The sequence below is a fragment of the Struthio camelus genome, chromosome 14, assembly GCF_040807025.1.
Source record: "Struthio camelus isolate bStrCam1 chromosome 14, bStrCam1.hap1, whole genome shotgun sequence".
Classification (NCBI taxonomy): Eukaryota; Metazoa; Chordata; class Aves; order Struthioniformes; family Struthionidae; genus Struthio; species Struthio camelus.
This window is the reverse complement of record NC_090955.1, coordinates 20,707,050-20,727,531: the sequence shown is the minus strand read 5'-3', so window position 1 is coordinate 20,727,531 and position 20,482 is coordinate 20,707,050. Positions and strand designations below refer to the sequence as shown.

Here is a 20,482-nt window from a genome sequence, read left to right as displayed (position 1 = left end):
ATTAAATCATTGTTTCCTCAAGATCCTATGTTATGATGATGTTGCTGTTTGCCAGAGAGAAAAACTTGCAAAGAAACTGTAGCAAGGCATCGCCCAGGGAGAACAGAAGTTCACTCTCCAAATACATACCCGTTCTGTAACAGATAAAGTAAGGGCTGAACAGAAAATTTCAGCACAAGCACACAGAAATATTTTTATTCCAAAACAAAGGCTCTATTCAGGCACTGTTTGTGCTTGGCAGATATTATAAATATTACTCCCCAAAACATATTTATTTGGGAGCTAAATTATCTGGAATGGAGCAACACAGACTGTGTTCCACCTGGTTGATGCTATCGCCATTTAATGGGCTAGCTATTCAGCCATACTTTCTTGTGCATCTGAAATGCCTAACCACTTAAAATCCCTATTATTGCACACTAGATTTATGCAGATTTGGTTTGTTGTTAGAGCCGATCAAAAATTTTGCAGTAAACTTCTTCACTAGAAAACGTTAATTGCTGAGCCTCAAACTTGTTATGGCCCTGTAAGTGTTGGTTTTATGAAAGGTGGTTGCAGGTTCTGGCCTGAAGAAAAAACTGACTGAGCTAGCACAATCATTTGGATGTAGAACACCAAGTTTATGTCCTTGGCCTGCACAAATCAAAGCCAAGACCTGAAAGTCTGTTTCTGCCATTCAGAATGAGCACCCTGACCACCAAGCTGTTGGCTGTCTTACATTCTCTCTCCAGAGCTGTCCCACATATAACTACTTAATTATTCAGTCAAGGTAGGCCCTAAACCTGCCAAGTAAGAGATTCAGTCTGTCCCTCTGATCAAAAGCAAGTACCTAATACAAAGTTGAGGAGTTTCTTCCTCTAATTATGTAGGCCAAGAACACCTGTGTACAATCCTAAACTTACATGAATAATTTGTGTTTCCTATATTTGAAGACATTTCATCTCTTAAAGTACTAGTTCCTAACATTCAGATTGTTTGATAACAACAAGGATTTGGCGAATATCCTTTGTTTGTTCCCTTTAAGTTAAGGGAAATAGAATAAGAAGAGAAAAATATAGTAAAACTTGTTATATTTCCCTTTCTTTCATATTTATCACTGGCTTGATGTTTTATTTCTCTGAAGCTATTTCCTCCATTTATATATAGTAGGAGACCATGTCTGAAAAGATCCTTCTATTGGTCAAAATTTTAGACACTATACTAAAGGAAAGAGCATTGCTCTAGAAACAGATTGGGAGTTAGGACAAGCACGTGCTCTTGAAGGAACAAATGTAACGAGCAAAGAAGATTCAACTAGGCTGTTCGTAGAAGGATGTGACCTGGACTACTGTACCAGAAGGAGGGCTGAGATGCTACAGTTTCATTAAGTTACTTGAAAATCTGTTCCCAGTTTGTTGGCTGATCAGTGCTTATTTGTGCATCCAAAAGTAGCTGAAAATTGCTAATTTTATATATTTCAAATGTGAGGACTTCAACACAGAGAAGACTAAGTAACCTGTGGTCACTGTCTATGGGCAGGTTCTGAATCTACAGCAACTGAGAGATAACCGAGTCAGTGTTTTTATCTTTCATCGAACAGAGTTCCCACTAAACGGCAACACCACTTCTATGTGGGAAACAAGAACATGTGTATTTTCCTGCATGAAACTGCTTTCAGCTTAGAAGACAGCGAGTAAGTGGAAAGGAGGGGGGGCAGGAATCTCATAGTACTATCTTGTTTAATAGGTTAAATTCTGAGTGGAAAAAAAAAAATTGTCTGTGTGAGTGAGAAGCAGGCTTAGAAGTATGAAACTGAAGCATTAAAATTCAAGACTTCTGACCCTCAAACCACACAGAAAAGAAATCAAGTAAATAGACTTATTTGGAAAGGTTACGACTGCATTACATTATTTCTATCCAAATACACTGCTGTGGAAATACTGTGGAAATTTGCTATGGAATTCTATTCTGAAAATGCAGTAAAAAAAGCATGCCAGCTTCTTCCTAGAAATTCAATAATTACTTTTGTTTCAAATTCAATCTTCAGCAGCTTACATCTTAAAAATTCAAAATGAGGAGCAGCAAATGAACTGGTGAGAAATTCAGCTTTCTCACAAGTTTTGGACTGAGCTAGATCTTCCTCCTTCCTGGCGTCCCACAGAAATCATCACGCTAATAAAGGGATGATTTCTTTACCTTCCTGAAACCCTCATTTTACTGATAGCTGATACTATGAGGCTTAACTAAAAACTAGCATGTGCTGGAAAACTGGCAGTTTTATTCAAATGGAAGTGAAGACAGAATTTCTTTTACATTTTGATTTATATGCAACATCTGAAATCACAAGAAGTTCTGTTGAGCTAAATGCCTCATCTAAAAACCAGATTCATTACTTGGACATACTTTTTAGCAAAGAATGAAGGGTTTGGATTATTCCACTACACTAGTACTTAATAAAGCCACGATAGTCAAGAAAAAAATGGTACTGCAGTGCTGCAAGGAAGCTGATAGCTGAGTTTAACAGGGGGACATAAAGCACAGCGACAGGAGGAAGGAAGGGGATTTATCGCTATCAGCTTCCTAAATGAGGGCAAGGACCACGTTGTTATAAACAGTCTTACGGCTTACAATCATTCTGGATCGGGTAGGTACTGTCCTTCATTACCGAGCACTTCACTTTCTAATAAATTCCCTGAGCAGAAAACACCATAATTTTATTCCTGAAATATATTCAAAATGTCACTGCAGCGACAGAAGCTCATGTTGGCATCCTTACATTAGCTTGGGTACTATCAGTAACAACACAGTTGTCTACAGATTGTTCTGATCTGCAAGTGAGAACCTATATTCAATGATACTTAAAGCAGCTAAGGGGTTCCAAGTCCAGATACTTTGCTCAGGCATAAAGAAATGCTCTTATTTTTTTCCCTTCTATAGGGACACTAACATTGTATTACCCCTTTTATTCAAATATTCCTTTGCAACACAAAACATTGTATACGAAACATACAAAATTAGTACTGCTGGCAAAAGATAGTTGGATAAGGTTGCAAACAAGGAAAGAAGAGCTGAAGAGAGAATTTCAGGTTTTGATGCATGCAGCCCAGGGTGCACACTACATACAGTAGTGTTCAAACGCATACCTGTGAGTGATAAATGACAAGACTTGTTTATTTAGTAGCCTTTTTTCTTGTTGTTATTTTTTCTACTTTGCTTCAGATTTACTACACATTATAAGCCCTGTTCCAGGCTAAGCTTATGTATAAATTAACTTATTTTATTGTACTTCAAAGAACTCTGTTCTTGGAATGCATTCAGCTATGAAGCTCCTGCTAAACTTTGCCCCCAGAGGAAACTCAGGTGAGAGCAATCTGTTAATTTCCCTTCAGCCACATGAGCAAAGAATTACCAACATAATTGCAGAGAAATACAGACACTGGCGGAAAGGGAGGGGAAGAAAAAAAATCTGAACGCAGTGCCAGTTCGTTCCAGCAATCTCCTTCTGCGTGCACTGCTCAACTAAAGCTGCTCTTAGAAAGGATTTTTCTTGAATTCCCTTTGTGCTCAGAAACACATGGCCTCCAGTAATACTTCCAGCTCTGCCCCAAAGCCACACACTGGGCTAGCAGTAATAAAAGTAGTAGTGCATGAATGAGGCCAACTTTTTGTGAAAAAAATACTAGGCATCTCAGCTGTGAAGCAAAACAGTAAACAACACATACAGTAGAAGATGAAGAATGGATAAAATCTCTGGAGAGACCCCTAAACTGCCAACCAAAAGGCATACTGTCTCCTTGAATCCCACTAACACTTATTAAAGACCCCTTTTATCACTTACAAGTATCTATTATTTATATAGGTTTTATACTCATGCCAACATCTTCTTCAAGCAAACTATTAGAAACATCAGTGATGAATTCTACAAATACTGCACAGACTTGTATAAAATGGTATCAACACACTAACAATTTCTGGAGCTGTTTTTTTTCAAGAGCATAATGCATTTGTCAGTGTACTACCCAAGCAGAAAGATTTTCCACTCGAGTTATTTCCCACAGATTCTCCTGGGTAGCTTAATTGTTTATGAAGGAAAAAAAAAAAGTTAAGAAAAACAAAGACAATCTGATTAATGATGAGAACAATTTCCAGATATAGGCCAGATGCTATATATCCCTTCTTATATTACTCTCATGTAAATTTTTATTTCTACTAGAAAGAGTCCTGAATCACCTTTAGAAGAAGGTTTATATGTGTCTGTACTAATCTGCAATACATTTCTACCCAGCAGTTGTTCACATACTACCTTCAATAAATTAGGTAAGAACCAGTAAGGATTTTAAATATAACCTATCAAATAGATTTCAGTATCTTCTTCAGTCACACTGACTAGAACCGAACTCACATTTTGAAATATGAACCCCAGGTGGTATCTTAGCATTCAACTTTCATTCCTGAAAAACTTATGAGAAACTGCTAAGAGGAGCTTACTTAACTACATTAAAAGTATACTGCCAAAGATAACGCTTCTACAAGAAATACTAAATTTGCCAAAACCAAACCTTTAAGTGATTCACATTCCCTCTACAACAAAACTGCTTCAAAACAAAGGGCAAATCTCTCCCTGGAAAAAAATCTGAAAGTAACCTGCATCAAGGTCTGTAAGAATAGCTGGAATCCATGCTTTTCTTTGAGGTAATTACGACCTAATGAAGAGCAATTTTAAATTTTATCAGCTTTTGTTTTAGTACACTTCTATACATCTTCTGTACAGTATATGCAAGATGAAATTGCAAGCAAGATTTGAGAACTGTGCAAGTACGCCCCCCACAGCGCAGCTGCAGCTTACACCAGCCTTTCACTGAGGTTCCCTGAGATGTTTCTTGCACAGTCACCGTCCTTACGGTGTATTACTGATATTTTATAGCCATGCCTGCAAGAGCACCAGTTAGTCCTTTCCTCTCACTTTTGAGCATTTCTAAGCCCTAAGAAATGTGAGCTTACAGACTCATTTACTCCTCTGTCAGGAATGTCATAATGGAAAATGCAAAGGGAGATGTTTTGTTCTGGTTGCTAGGCTTCCTCCTATTGCTTTTTCAGAGCCAAACTAATAATTAGGAAACAATGAACTTAACTGGGAGCGTAGATATGTAGGGTCTACCTCAAAGAACTCCAGCTAAAGAGACCTTCATTTCAACTGAGACAGGTTGTTAAGCCACTGTGAAATTCTGATCAATGACTAGTCCACACATCAAGCATCACAATGCAGTGCGCAGGACTGCTAAATCTACAAGCTGTGTTTTGGGAAAGCATGGATAGCTCCATGCTATAGCTCTCACATTTCTAAAACAGGGTTTTCCTCTGAAGCATATCACAAGGAAGGTCCGTCTCTACCCTCAAAGAACATAACCTAACCCCAACAGGAAAGGAGCCGTGTTAGATAATAGCTCTTTTCTGTTCAGAGTCTTAAAGCACTTAAGCTAGAACAGCTGAGACATGCAAGTAACAATAGATCATATAAAGATGAACAAAAATTAGTTTCAGAGACCTTCCAAATACTTTTTCTAATTTCTTCCAAATCCTTTGGTTCTATTTGGTCAATAAATTAAAGTCTTTAGCCATCCAGTGTGTAATATTTTGCTGCACCTTCATGTGAATATACAGCTTAGAAGAAATTGCTGACAAAATAATAAGTTAAACATCCAGATACCATTTAAAAAGTAAATGAAGAAGAGTTTGCTTTGATGGAACAAAATGCAGTTAAGAGTCAGTCACGAGAACCTCCAATTCATTCATTTCTGCTGACAATTATTTACATCCACCCGCAGTGGCTTTTTCCTCCTAAAGATGATGACAAATAAGCCAATTAGGAAACACTGTGGGGCAGTGGCAGGCAAGGCATTGTATAGAAAAGGAACTTGTCCTCAAGATCTGTGGAGGGAGTTTCTGCCTCCGGGTACCTACAAGCAAGCACTCAGCATCCATTTGCACTGACAAAGGCAGGCCCACTGTACCTGAGACCTACCTAGTGTCAGGACCCTACACTAAGGGGGCAAAAAGGCCCCTGCCAAAGGTATGGCCAAACACTGAATACAGCAGGTTTCATCAACCATTACAGGCAATTTTTCCCCTTACAACTACTCCTGTGAGGCTAGATCTGTTTCATGCTGAGACTGTCAAGAAAGCATCAATGTGTCAAGTATTTGGGCAGGAGGAGGGGGCAGAAGAATCCTGAAGTTTTCATAAACACCTCTAGGTCAGATTGCAATCACAAATATCTTCTAAATAAGCTATTAGTAGCAAGAATTCTGCAACGAGCAACCTAGGATCAAGGCAGGATAGACCAATAACATTTAGCATCTTTCTTCTGCATCTGTAGAATTTAACAGCTTTTGTTGCCTGATCTTCTACATTAGCATCTTTGGCAGTTCACAGCATTTTAAAGAATGAAAAGCAGCAGAGGGCTTCACTTACTCTTATCCTCTGTGCACCAGCAGCTACTAGTTGAAGTATCCTCTTTTCTGGTGAAATGAGGGAAGCATCCCACCATTCTGCCTTGCTTCGTGACTATCATAAGGGACCAGGGCATGTCCTGTTGGCCTTTCTTGACAGCTTCAGAGCTCCAATATCTTCATATCCATTCTAGGTGGTAGGTGTGCTTTAGGCGAAACTGTGCTTTGTTTGAGGACTAATGCTCCATGTCCAAAGGAAAACTGACTCTGTGGGGATTTCACAGATTGCGACCTGAGACAAAAGGATCCACATACTATTGTCACATTCCTGGCTTTCTTGTCCCCAGCTGCTTACTATACTGGCAAATATACGTCATACCATTGACTATACTTTTCTTCCACACATAATCCCCTAAGAAACCCTCAGCAGAAAGTTTTTAAATAAATTACTGTATAGAATTAAACATCTAATGCAATGCACTTATGTCTCCATATAAAAAGCAACTAGTCAAAACAAAAAAGTATAACTTACTTCTGCTCAAAATTTTTCACGAAAAGTTTGTCCTTTCATCAAAATTTCAACTTTCAAGCTACATCTCTTTAGACTCAAAGTGTGAAATCTGTGTTGAAAATAAAATGAACTAAAGCATAATGGGACATAATTCTTTAAATATTCTTCTTCTTCATAACAGGTTTCAGCTACAAATATGTACATTCAGATTACAGTGCCTTAAACTAACACTTTTTTTTGGAATATCTCACCATACTAAAAGAACTCATTTGCAGGCCAACTGCAAGCAAAACACGCAGGAAAAGCCCATATTCTGGGATCAACACAGTCAGCCCTACGTTAAAACCCCTCTTATTAACTGCTCCGTCTCTCATCCCCATTACTATAGGTCGGAATTTCACATACAACGTAACCAAGCCTTTTTGTTCGGTTTCGAATAAATTCGGTGTTCTGTATCTGAGTGACACCTAAAAGGTGAGAAGGGAGGGAGTAAATCTGAGTACAGAGATAGTTTCAGACTCAGGTCTGTCTTTGCTTTAAAGAAAAAAATAAATCTTTTCCTTAAAGTTTTGATGGAAGATATTTTACTACCAACTCCAGAGGACAATCTGACTTACTAAACTGAACACCGGAAGTATTATTGGTCAGCTATAACAAAAATATGTAAAACTATCAAAACAGGATTGACAGATATAAAAGCGTAGATTACTATTAGCAACAGATTAAACTAACACAAAAGCTCTGAATTCAAACCCCAAATCAATATCAAGCCAACAAAATAAATTCATTTTAATACCGAAGTTGAAATCAGAATATAAACAAACTTATGTTCTAGAAAGAATCTAAGAATTGGGCTTCCCAATGAGCTGTAAATACCAACCAGTGCATTTTATAAAATATAATACATCTTATAATTTCAAAAAACTTCAAAAGCTTTCATGGAAAACGAATTTACCACCGAGCAGCAACCTCGAAGCAACTGGAAATCTCCCTTTTAGGCATCCAGTATTACACGATGTCTCCTCTTTTCCCCCAGAAAAGTGAGTATAAACAACTCTTTCTTAACTTAAATCTTAAACAAACAAAAAGCCCACACATGACAATCTCCAAAAGCTTCTAAAAAACAAACCTTACTTTAACAAGTCACTACAAAATAAATCTTGAAGGTTATTTACACTTGTAAAAGTTTTCTCTGGTGTCATTGCAGCATGCGCTTCACAGGTGCTCAAACGTGCACGCAGTCTTTCTTTCAGCTCCCGCAAATAGAAAGATTAGATGGGCTGAAATAAAAGCACGTACAAAACAGAGAAACAAGCAGGGAAATAAATAAATATCACAACTTAAAGCAGTTCACGAGTTTAACGTTTGTACTTTCATACTTCTGGAACAATAGAACGAGTCTGGCCATGTTGTTATTCATCCTCCAGCTACTGGCTTATCGCACTGAATTTATTTTGCTCTCAGTTACACCTGTGCAACACTGACTGCAGCCCTAACAAGCATGCATCATTACTGGGTATTAGAAAAGGCACAGAGCACTCTAAGAAAAGCCACTGGATAGGGAATAATTCAGTACACTCTCGAGTGAAGGTATCAAAAGGATTGGACACTTGCTAAACTGCACATGCATTATGCATACAGCTCTTAGTATAAAAGAGGAGACAACCTTTTTGTTCAGAAAATAAGAGGTGTATAATTTGGTGCTACACTTCGTTCCTAGTCCTCTTTTCCCTCCTCCTAAAACTGCAGTTTTGTGCATTCAGGCAGTTTGATTCAGGATTTCAGACAAAGATATTTAGACAAGAATGACGTAGAATTACTCTTAAAAACTAGTAGCAACAACTGGAAACGTCAGCTTAGTTCTATCCTACTCTTCCAGAGGCTGAATTGTGGGAAGTGTCAGAAATCTGTTCTTCAGTATCAAAACCAAGCCATCCTTCATAGGATTGGAAATAAAAGTGTGTTAGGATTATCACCACAGCCCATAGGTTTTTTTCAAATGTAGAGGCAATGTGCAAGTTTGGGTTATTAGAAAGAGATTTCAATCATAGCGCTGGCTAGACAGGGACTTGGAACTGAGAACCAAGTGTTTCCCCATATGATTCCTCTTCTTATCAAGAAAATAAGTCTTACTTATCAAGTTATTTTATAAATGAAGAACGATTATTTATTCGATGAAATCCCATCAATATTCAAAACTCGTCTGGATGTGATCCTGGGCAATATGCTCTAGGTGACCGTGCTTGAACAGGGAGGTTGGACTAGATGATCTCCAGAGGTCCCTTCCAACCTAAACGATTCTGTGATTCCCTTCTAAGAGGGAAAAACCAGTGCCACCTGCACTGACTCAAGTCAAAAGATGTTAAAATACTATGGCAGTTACAGTTCCAGTGCTGGCGGGAAAGATACTATCTTAGAGATGAAACTATATTTCTTTGTCTGCAAGTAAATGCTGCTGTCAAAACTTTAAGGCCTAGCAGCAGCCTGTTCACGTCTCACCTTCTGTTAAAAAGTTGGATTTAAAATGGTGTTTAACTCCCATTTGGATATTTGAGCTATTTAGAGTTAATTCTTAGCCACTGGGACTATATGGAAACAAAGTAAAACCTACTGGTCTTAAAACTGTCTAATTTATATCACTTTGTTATTTGTTTAGTACCTTATTCTGTACAATGACAAATGGAATCAACTTTTTTCCCCTCACAGAAAATCAAGTGAGACGACCATGCTGTCATATGATTAGAGCAGACCTATGACGTACATCCCCATTACATCTGTTTTTAAATATCTTCCAGAAAAAGAACCATCTTCCATAGTCTTAAGCCCAGCTGTGCAAACATAGCATCTAACTCATATTTCATACAGAAAAGTTTTCAGCATAATAAAGCAACAATTGTACAAGAAAATGTTGAAACATACATTACTTGCACCTTCTCTTCTTTATCCCTTTCCACATCACATGGAAGTCCTTATTAACTACTACTGAAGCAATCTTAAAAAAAAAAAAAAAAAAAAAAAAGTAGCACATGTAGCAAAAACATTCAAAAGATAGGCCTGCCCTGAATCACTGAATCTATAATATAGATTTCTCCAACTGGAAATGAGGTATAAAAAAATGAACAGCGACTACACATCATCTCAATCTCTGCTTTCAAATTAGAACTCTCAGGTGCCTTTAATTACTTTTTAAAAATCCCCATGCTGTGATTAATATTACAATTATGAACCTATAATTAATTTGGGGAAGAACAACCATCATTCAAAAATATACACCAAGTTTCAGCTAAAAAAAAAAAATCCTACTTCATCTAGAAAGCATTTTAAAAATGTTGACTAACTAACTGGCAGTGCAATTCTGTGGAGCAAACATCATTGCTATTCCGTACTTTAACAGACAGCCACCACCACCACGCTTACTATAAAACTATTTGGGCCTATTAGTTTGTCACGTCAGCCTCTAAAGAATACGAATAAACAAAAGGACAAACAGATGCAAAAGGAAAAGGAAACTTAAGACCTACAATTTCCAAAGTGTGACGAACAACTGCAATTCTTCTGACTTCCTAAAAGGAAAAATGAGCGCATCTAAAAGAATCAGCGCTGACATGCTATTTTACATGTAAAAAGGAAACCTCAGGCAGGCCTGTCTTACACGGCATTTTCCAAATGCCAAGCAGCATTCGCCAGGTTACCTACCCAGGTTATCTAAAAATATGGAAATTCTTGAGACGTGTTTTGAAACTTAATTTGCATATAATACTGTTTTCCAAAAGCCGACTTCTTTACTTTATACTACTGACAAAAGCAGTATCAAAATCATTCTTAAAATTATTTAGTCCAATCTCTGTAGGATTTAGAGACAGAAGTACATTTTAAAGGTAGATTTTTTTGTCCTTACAAACTCCAAACCTGATTTTTAAAAGCCAGGAAACTGTGACCTCCCTCTGTTTCTACTTCTGGCAGAGTTTAGTTTGGAGCTCTGAACAGATGAGGTGGACAACTGTGCGCGCGTGCATGCGTTCAGGGCTGGGGGAAGGAGGGAAAGTATCTCAAGCAGAGGGGCTTTGAATACACAAAACAACTCCATAAATTATATGCAACCTACACCTCTGCAACAGCATAGTAAAGCATACTGCTAAAAATAAAAAATAAAAAACCCCCACCATTTTCACAGATTGTGATTGCTTTGCCTTTTCACAGATGGTACGTATCTGAATGAAAAAAGGGCAAATGTGAAAATGCAATGAAGTCAATATCTCTGTATGATGTACTGGGTTTTTTGTTGTTGCTGTTTTTACTTGTTACCATAAATTCATTTGCTTTTTATTCTGTGCATTGAACTTGGGAAGAAATTTAAGTAAGAAAAATTTGATAGTATAGGAAAAAATATAAAAAGAAACTGGAAGAATGGTTCTGACTGCAAGTCTGGTTCATAATCTAAGAAAATGTTTAGTTGAGCATGTTCATGATGAGAAAAGGATTGAGAAAAAAAAAGGAAGGGTAAATACAATATAACTAAAAAAAAAGTCTTCCCTAAAGCTTCACTGCTTTTGAGAAGCACTAAAAGCAAAGTAGTGGAAAAAACAAATGGAAGTTGCAGGAGAGTATTTTTTATGCTGTCTTCTTCACAGAGTAAGTCACCTGTAATCTCGCATGATCCAACTCTGCTTTTAGAACTTGGTGAAGGCCAATTTCTACAGTATTTGCATATGAGCTATATTTTTAAAATTCTCTTCCAATGTCACAGAAAATAAGTTTCAGTCATATTGCCACTCTCTGTTTGGGTGCATGCATAAATTTAACAGAACCCTTTAGAAAAGGAAAATTAAATTTATCCCTTAACTACATCTCAAGAAAATTAAAAAACAAGACCATCAAGTGACTTGTGACTACAAGCCTCCTTGGATCAACACATTACACTTGTGTCATAGTCCTGCACTGCAGTATACTCCTCCTTCAAGGCAGCATTTTCACTTCTACCCAGTTAGTATCAGTATACTCTTCTTTATTCTAGGTTCCCCTAGAAGTTGCAGTTTCACAATATTTAGAACGACATTAGGTTGATAGAAGCCTGACTTCTCACTACTTTGTGATTAAAACACGAGAAAACACATCAGCTTTCAAATTTTACTAACATCTCATTGAAAGCAAGGATCAGCTCTGAACATTAAATATCTGTTAGCTGGCTTCTCTGGAAATACTTTGCAAGTGTTTAATCCTTTTCAAGTCTCTGTGTGTGTCCACTCCTCCCCCCCCCTGACAAATTTCCAAAGACCTCCAAACTATGTAGGGTATGCAATTGGCCCCTATCAGCCCAAGGATAGAAAAATGTTTGACCTTTTCAGAAATTTTTTCATGAAGCCAAAAACAAAACAAAACACCCACAGCCACACATAGTGCACCTGCCTAAAAAAAATATATATATATATATCAATCTGATTTGGAAAAACAAAAACAATGTAGTTTCTCTTACTGAGGCAACCTGGCAACAAAACTAAACTCAAGTCTCACCTTCTCCAGGTCCCTTCAGGAACTAAAATCATTTCCTCTGCTCCTACTACTTTATCTTAAACAGAATCTTCCTTTTTCCCTTAGCAAAGCACAGTAACCAAACCTCAAAAACTTCCCCAAACATACAACGCCCATTTAATTTGCTTGTCAAAAGTCCTTTCTCAAAATTACATGTTCCTCCAAATTGTTTTTCCAGTGCACAAAATATCCTCTAGTGTCAAAAAAAAAATTAAAAAAAAGTTAAGCACTAGATGGTTGCCTATAACCACTCTTAAATGATCTTATTGATGGCTTCATGGCTAGAAGAGGTTCCATGTTTCACACACTGAAAAACACTGAAGTATCTGTTTTTATTGTGAAACAGCCCTCACCTTTCAGCTCCAGCAAAGAGACAAAAATCCTCAGATGGCCTGTTGGATTACTGATAGTTTCAGAAATATTCTTGCTTATAGATCTGCTAAGAATATATCAAGGTCCTTTCACTGGCGAGGTCATGTTGATCCACAGGGACAAGCAACATGTCCTCCAACAATCAGCAAGTACTGTTAAAAATTCATGGAGAATTACCAACGTTTTATTAAAAACTATGAAGGCAAGAGTATACATAATATTTATATTGCCAATCATACTAACGCAAAGCCAACATTCAGTTGTTGCACGTTAGAAATGGAGAAATAAAGTGGTAAATTCTGAAATCAAATATAGCATTTCTGGAAATACGTTTCCAAAGGAGCCAACAGTTAGAAGCTCAAAAGCAAAGATGCAAATCACTTTCTGCCTGCATGCTGGAACAATTCTTAGCAAAAGCAAAGTAACTGCAAACTCTTTATATGGGTGGGGAGAAAAAAAAAAGTTGTTTACATCCTCTGAAACTATGAAGGGAAAGCGTGCTGGCAGTTCTGAATTGAATAGTTGCAGATTAGAAAAAAAAATTAGATGAAGTTTCAGGAGTTCAACAAATTCTCCTTCCAGATACTTCTACAATGCTCTCAAGTAAAGTTTGGGAAATGGATTTTTTTTTTTTAATGTCTTTCTGCTCAGTCTGAAAAGAAGTTGATCTTATCTCTATTGCAGGAAATTGAACACATTGACTGTGTGTATCTATGTATATGTATGGAAAATGGATTCCCACTATAGTGGATTTCCAAAATAGTAATTTTAATTGTGTTAGAAAAGTGTATTGTGATTATTTTATTTGTCATTAACTATAGATGTGATCTTCTAGTTTTGAATGGTGTTCCTTAACAACAGAAAGGTTGAAGGATCTGAAAGCAAGATTATTTGCTTTTGCTCCAGAGCTTCAGTCCCTACATTGCATAACCCTAACTGATCCATGTGGAAAATGTAAAACGAGCCAAAAGATGCAAAAGAAATTAATGACAATCATAAATTTTGTTCAGTTTTTCAAGATTGGCTTGTTTGTGAGTCACTCAGTCACACAGACCAACAGGATATGCAAGTTCACAATAATGTTTCCTGGCTCACAACTACCATTAAGCTATGCAGAGATTTAAAATGTTGTTCAAAATGGTGAGTTCATGGTGAAAGTATGCTTTTCAGCACCATATTTGAATACTTAACTCCATAAACAAGACAATCAACTGTATACACAAATATTTTCTCTTTCCATCTCCCTCTTCCATCTCTCTCTCTCTTCCTTCCCCATCTGATTTAAATTTACTAAAATTTCTTTGCTTTTCAGCGTAGCAGGGACTTACTGCCCCACCACCAGCAAAAAATATCTGTCTTGACAACAATAATTTGTTTAAGTGAAAGAATAATTTTGTTGTTGGATTTCAAAATTTTCTTAGACTTAAGAAGTCATGATCTTTGTTAAAGTTCATTCAGCATTTTACGAGGAAATTATTTTGCACCAACTGTTCACTACTTTCAAAAGAAAATAGTCTACTTCAATTGAAACATGTCGAATTTGGCTTATCGCAGTCTTTGAAAAAAAAAAAGTTATCCCGTGCTGACATTACAAGGTTTTGAACTAAATACGAACAGCAGGATCAGTTTCCAAATGCCACAATAGTAACAGTACTATTTGATGTTTTTGCTTTTACTTACAACTGTGAGTCCAAGCTCTCTCACATGAATGTGATAAAGAGATAACTATAATGAATGGCTGCAACACTGCCTCTGAGTTAGTACTCAAATTGTTAGGCTACTTCATTCCAATGGCTAAAGTTCAGCTTTTCATATTTAAACTTAATACTATTAATAATACTATGTTTTTTGAACAGAATTTGTAATGACACTCCCTTACTAAATCTTATTCATATGGTAAAGTGTGCAAGTCCTGTTAAATATATACACTACTGCAATATATTTGTTCTATAATATTAAAAAAATGTTCAAAATAAACCAATTCCAGGCTATCTACTTATGATTCCTCTCTTTTTTCCAACATGCCTTCACAGAATGCAGAATAACCCTTTTTAGTCTTTTGTATCATATTCACTTCTGTTAAGGGACTGAACATTTGCCTACTTCTGAGAGTTCACACTAGAAGGGTAGTGCAACACTGGAGCAGAGAAGTGGAAAAAGGTTTATCCGTGGAAGCTTTCAAAGACTCAGCCATGACTGATCAGAGTGAGGACTGGCATTAGTCCCACTTTTGAGTGGAAGGCTGGGCTAGATGACCTCCTTCCAACCAACATCTATATGGTTCTCCTACTGTACAAAGCACAAAATGCAAATAAGATATTACATTCCCAATTCCAACTTGCAAAAGCTGGTATTAAGAGACTAGGGTGTAATATCTCAGTCTAGTTGACTGTTACCATCCACTGGGACGTAGGTGAGGGGGAAAAGGGGACGGACAGACTTTTCTGCCTCTAGTAGACTCTATGTCTGGGACTCTTAGGGCTAGAAGATTATGCATAATCTTTGCACTTCAGCACAACACCCCTTCCCTTATACCAGACCCCAAGGACCTTTAAAACATCAGTACTCCCTTTCATCTTTTTTCAGACATTTCCAACGCTAATGATAAAACACAGCCGTTTTCAGGGCTTGAAGCCCAAGATGTTTATCTAGGTTGTTTTATCTTCCTTCTCAGTTTCTCTGACAACTTTCTTTTATGCAGTTCCAGGGTTAATCATCTGCTGGAAGCATAAAGAGACGCTCAACATATTTATAAAATACAACTCATTTCGCTCTTTATCATAAGATGCGCCTGTCAAAGATACAGAATCTACAAGACCAAAATCATGTTGTCTCATGGTGATATCAGAACTTTCTCAAGTGTTTTATCACGAAGGCTATTTTCAGATTTCCAGGGAAATTTGTCCACACCACAGAGCTTGAAGGCTGGGTCATTTCTAACACTATCCTTAGGAACTTTAAACTAACTTTCTGCTGTGAATGTGCTTGGGCTACAGCTGAAATAAACTGATCATTCAAATACACAGATAAGATAATGGCTTGCAACTAAACAGAAAGTTTTCCAGACGTGTTTTGCATATCCACATTGTAATAGGGATTCTATTTTTCAGTAGAAAATGGACTGTTCCTCAGAACCTAGCACTCTAAAACTGACAAGAAAATAACTTAATTATAGCTTAGTCAGTGAAAGGGAACATTCTTTTCATTCTGGCTATGTTTTCTATTTTATTCCCCAGTTACCCAAGAGAATACTACAGCCACAACTGCTCAATCCAAAACCAAACCATGGACATGGTGGTATATACTCCTTCATCCAATATTACACAACTAGAGTGATCCTGAAGAGGCAAAACAGCCTGATGTTCCCCTTGCATAAGGGCAAGGCAGAGTATATGGGATACCTATAGTCAGTTGGCCACATAGGCAGCAACAGAAAGATTGCCCTACTACAGCAATATCTTTAGGTCCTATATTAAACATTCCACACTTATGTAGCACTTTCATCACTCCTTTGATATCAACGCACACTACAAAGGATGCAAGTATCACTTAACAGTTAAAGAATCTGAGACAGAGCCATGACTCATCCAAAGTCATATCCCAGGACAAATGGGAAAAGACGAAGTCAGTCAGAGTCCATATTGTTTGAACGTCACTGCACAACCCCTGCTCCACCCACTACATGAGTTTGTTTTCATGCCTATTTCGCTTTCCCTCAGCCAGAGCAACTGAGGAAAAGGAGACGTGAGTGGAACATTCCAACCATCTTCATGGAGAAGCAGTTGTAGCTTCATAGAAGCTGCACGAATGTGACAGACAGATTTCTCCTGCTTCAGCTATGCCTTAGCACATACATGAAACTAAACAAGCACAGCCCATGTGAATGTCTAGAATTTTTCTAAGTCACATCACTTCTGCTTTTGCTGTGCAACACATGTTCTATTTGATTTGAATCCTAGGGAGCACAGGCTTACCTGCCCAGTCCTGTGGGAACACAGTATTTTCACTTCATAGGCAAGTTGTTTCACGTTTATTGCGCTCTGTTAGGAATAGCCACTGTTTGAATCAGTGAATTTTTGAAGCCAAGCTTATGCATCATATGTTTACACCCAAATATTGTCCATACAGATACAAAGAACAAATGAACAACTTGCGTTAGCTATAGCATCCATAATCTGTGCCTATGACAACTGCTCTATTCCAAGTTAATATGCTGCCTTCTTCACTGAGTCCTGCCTAACTAATGGAATCAAGTGCCTCCTCTCAGGTACTACTCAGATGATTCATTTCAAACAACGAGTGATGAATATTACCGCAACAAAGCGGCCAGAATCTAAAATCAAATCTAAAATCGAAGAATAGATGCACACTAGGGTTGAAACATATGTCAACAAGCATTCCAAGGATTTCATGCTGTTGCTGGAAGCAGCTAAGGTTCCACCGTGAAGTAAATGTGGCGAGGTCAGCCCTGGTAAAGTGAGACGGCACTTGATCTCGCCTGCCTGACTCTGATGACCCAGAGAGCTGTTTTCCGTTAGGGTTTTATAACAAAATAGTTATGATGCACTTGTTACTTCACTGAGCTCTCTATCCCCGTTCTTTGAAGTTTAATCAATTTGTTAGCTGAAAGTTCATTAACATCAAGTAAAATTCTAGTAAAGACAAGATCATTTGCAGTTTTCACGGATTAGCAGATTGCATTAATTCTTACAGGGGAAGCTCAGAGTGCACCTTCACCTTCTAAATGACAATCCTGTTTCAGTTGAGTTTTAAATACAAGCCGAATATGATATTTTGGCTGCAAGAAAGGCTATTTAGACAATAGCCTTGGGCACAAATTCCCCAAAACATGAAACAGATATACTCAGTATATACGATGCCAGTGAAGGAGTAAAAGAATCCTGAAAATCCCCCATGAAGCAGATTAAGAGGTAAAGCACAAAATCTGGAGGCAAGCACATTCAGAAGCCAGATACATCTGGAATTACAGTAACAAGGCACTAGCTTTATTTACTTAGTTAGGACTTAATGCCATGTTTTAACATCTATAGAACCCACGGTCTGAGTTTTCCCTTATTTGTGTCTGACCTTTTATGCAGCTGCAATGTCTACCTATCCATTCTGTTCCTCTAATAAATTTGAGCTCACTAATGAGCTTCAGTCAGAGATAAAAATCTCACGTATTTAGTTCTTACTTACAAGTTTAATGAAAGCTAGGGTTTAGGTAGAGAAGAAATTCAAATTAGTGTCTTCACTCAGAGAAAGGCTGCAGAATGTGGTCAGAAGTTCCTAGCTTTGGATGGCCTAAGCATGAGCCAGGTAATCAGCACATGTGTAGATCAAAGTTATTCTTTCTGCCTCTTGCCCAGGTGGGCTGCAGATACAAAAGAGAGAGAGGGATGAAACAGCAAAGGGATTTACATGAGAAGACAGGTGCTTTGTTGAACTTCTGTATCAACAGCAATGTAAGAAAAGCATAAAAGTTTCAAAGTGAAGAACGTCTAATGTTAGAATGACTAACTGCAAAACAACCCTGACACAAGAACATTTTTAGTCATCTCTCATATGCCACTGCTTTTGACATATCACATACCAACATGAATTTCAAAACAAATTTACTCGTACACATGGGCAGATTAGTTTATTTGATCATTATTTGAGGATACGGGTGAAACTATTGCAAGTTACATTAAAAATGTAATCTCAGAATTGCTTGTAGTACTGTGAAATCTAATAATTTGCAGAATTTAAAACAAGCATAGTGGTCATGTGGCCACTTAATACCTAGTGTTAAATTAAAATAGAGAGTGTTAAAAATAATTTAAAACCAATACAGACAGCCACTTGTACTAGTATCAACCTACTGCTCAGTTTCCCCAAGTTAAAACTTAAGGTGGTGTGAATCAATGACACTCTGTATCATAAACCACAATCCTCACCGATCTGGTTCATTTGAAAGCCTATCAAATTCTGTTTGAAAGGTTGGCTCTGAGCCAAGCCTGTAAAAGTAATCTGAGCTGGAAGTTTATAACAACAGGTTTGGAAATGCTGTCAAGTTTTATATGATGCAGAGTCCTATGAGTACTTCATAAAATTTTTCTTTCAAATAAACCTCTGTCCCTGTCAACTTGTTGGTAGATACATTAGTATGTATCTGTTGTTGTACCTGTTACAGATACATTAGTATGTATCTGTACCTGTTGTATCTCTTGTTTGCCTACCAGTATAAGAGTTTATAACTTCAGAAGAAATGGGGAGATAATTAGCATGACGCAATAGAGTCACATCCTCTGCACTCCTCCTCTTCAGAATTCCAGCTCTTTCAGGTCTTACAGCCCAGCAGCTTCCCAGTCTCAGTTTTCATCTGCAGCACTATACATAGCAAAGGATAATCTGTTAATATTCCATTTAATTCTGTCTACATGGAAAACACATATTCTACCTTCCACAGGTATGAAACCCCAGATACTCCAAACGTTACTTAAATACTGTTTTGGAACAAATACATTTAGTGGGAGTTAGGAACTTCTCATAGCAATGCTACAGCACTAGCTTAAACCAGGTCTGGTTTTGTCTGCAGAAAAATGTGTTTGTCTGGAAGAGGTCAAAGGAGAATAAGCACACAGAAACCATTGCAACTGGGTGCAACAGGGAAATTTATAACCATTATTAACTTTCAATGTTTTTCCAAAGGGAAAAATCAAGCCTATTTGCAAATAAATGTCAAAATCACAGCAAAGGGGACAGAGTGTGAAATTGCTGCAGAAGTGAAGCTTAATGTCATTAATCAGGCAATGGATAAGCATGAGCTGGTAGCACAGAAGTTGTTTGTTACTCAATTAACTCTATAAACAGGCGTGAACATGAAAGGAGTCTCTTGCAAAACGATTGTTGAGCACAGCTTTAAAGCCTTTTCTCAGCATGATTCAGCTACTGCCTAATATTAACAAAGAGCAGGTTCTTGCACAGGATCTTTCTGACCTCCTGCCAGGAGCAAGTTTCTACATGATAGAGGAAGATTTAAACGGAATAGGAGCACATATTTGTTAAGAAATTGTTTTCAACATAACTGTAGTGGGACAGTTTAAATTTCATTCAAGAGCAAAGAATAAAAAGATTGCCTTAATGGCACAGAGGAAGTAGTTTATGACCATAACACTGCAACACTAACAGCTGTACTTTTTAGCAAACGATATCATCTTTCCAGTCAGAATGCAGGGATATGGATATTTCCCTATCTTCCCAGAAGCCAATGGGGAAAAAAAATCTGTTTAAAGTTTATGCTGCTGTTCACCAGTTCCTCAGCCATGACAATAACTAAGTGCTTAACAATGGTCCTTGTGAAAATTTCATTACATCAATTCTTTATGACTTACGTAAAACATAACAATATTCTTTTTGAAACCATATATGGCCCTTAAGCATGGGTTTTGTGCAGTACATTCCTAAACAGAAAAGAATGAGAAGAAAAAAGTAAGCATGGTTTTAAACACAGAAGGGAAAGGGGGCAAGTTAACTCTTTTGCAAAGACAAACTGTATGTATGTTTACAGTACAGATGTATTGGACATCCAAAATTTACCAGAAAAAAATAAAACAATGCAGCTAAAACATACTTTAACACGACATGCATTTGAGATTTA

General features: G+C 37.4%; 1 long non-coding RNA gene across 1 annotated transcript in view; it reads right to left on the bottom strand.

Annotated features, from left to right (window-relative positions):
- Positions 1-20,482, bottom strand: part of LOC104152687 (uncharacterized) — a 162,930-nt gene that overhangs the window by 116,238 nt on the left and 26,210 nt on the right. The window contains exons 2-3 of the long non-coding RNA XR_011144049.1: positions 8,074-8,219; positions 6,451-6,720 (exon numbers count right to left, since the gene is read on the bottom strand). This is a non-coding gene — a long non-coding RNA (uncharacterized lncRNA). The remainder of the gene's footprint in view (positions 1-6,450; positions 6,721-8,073; positions 8,220-20,482) is intronic.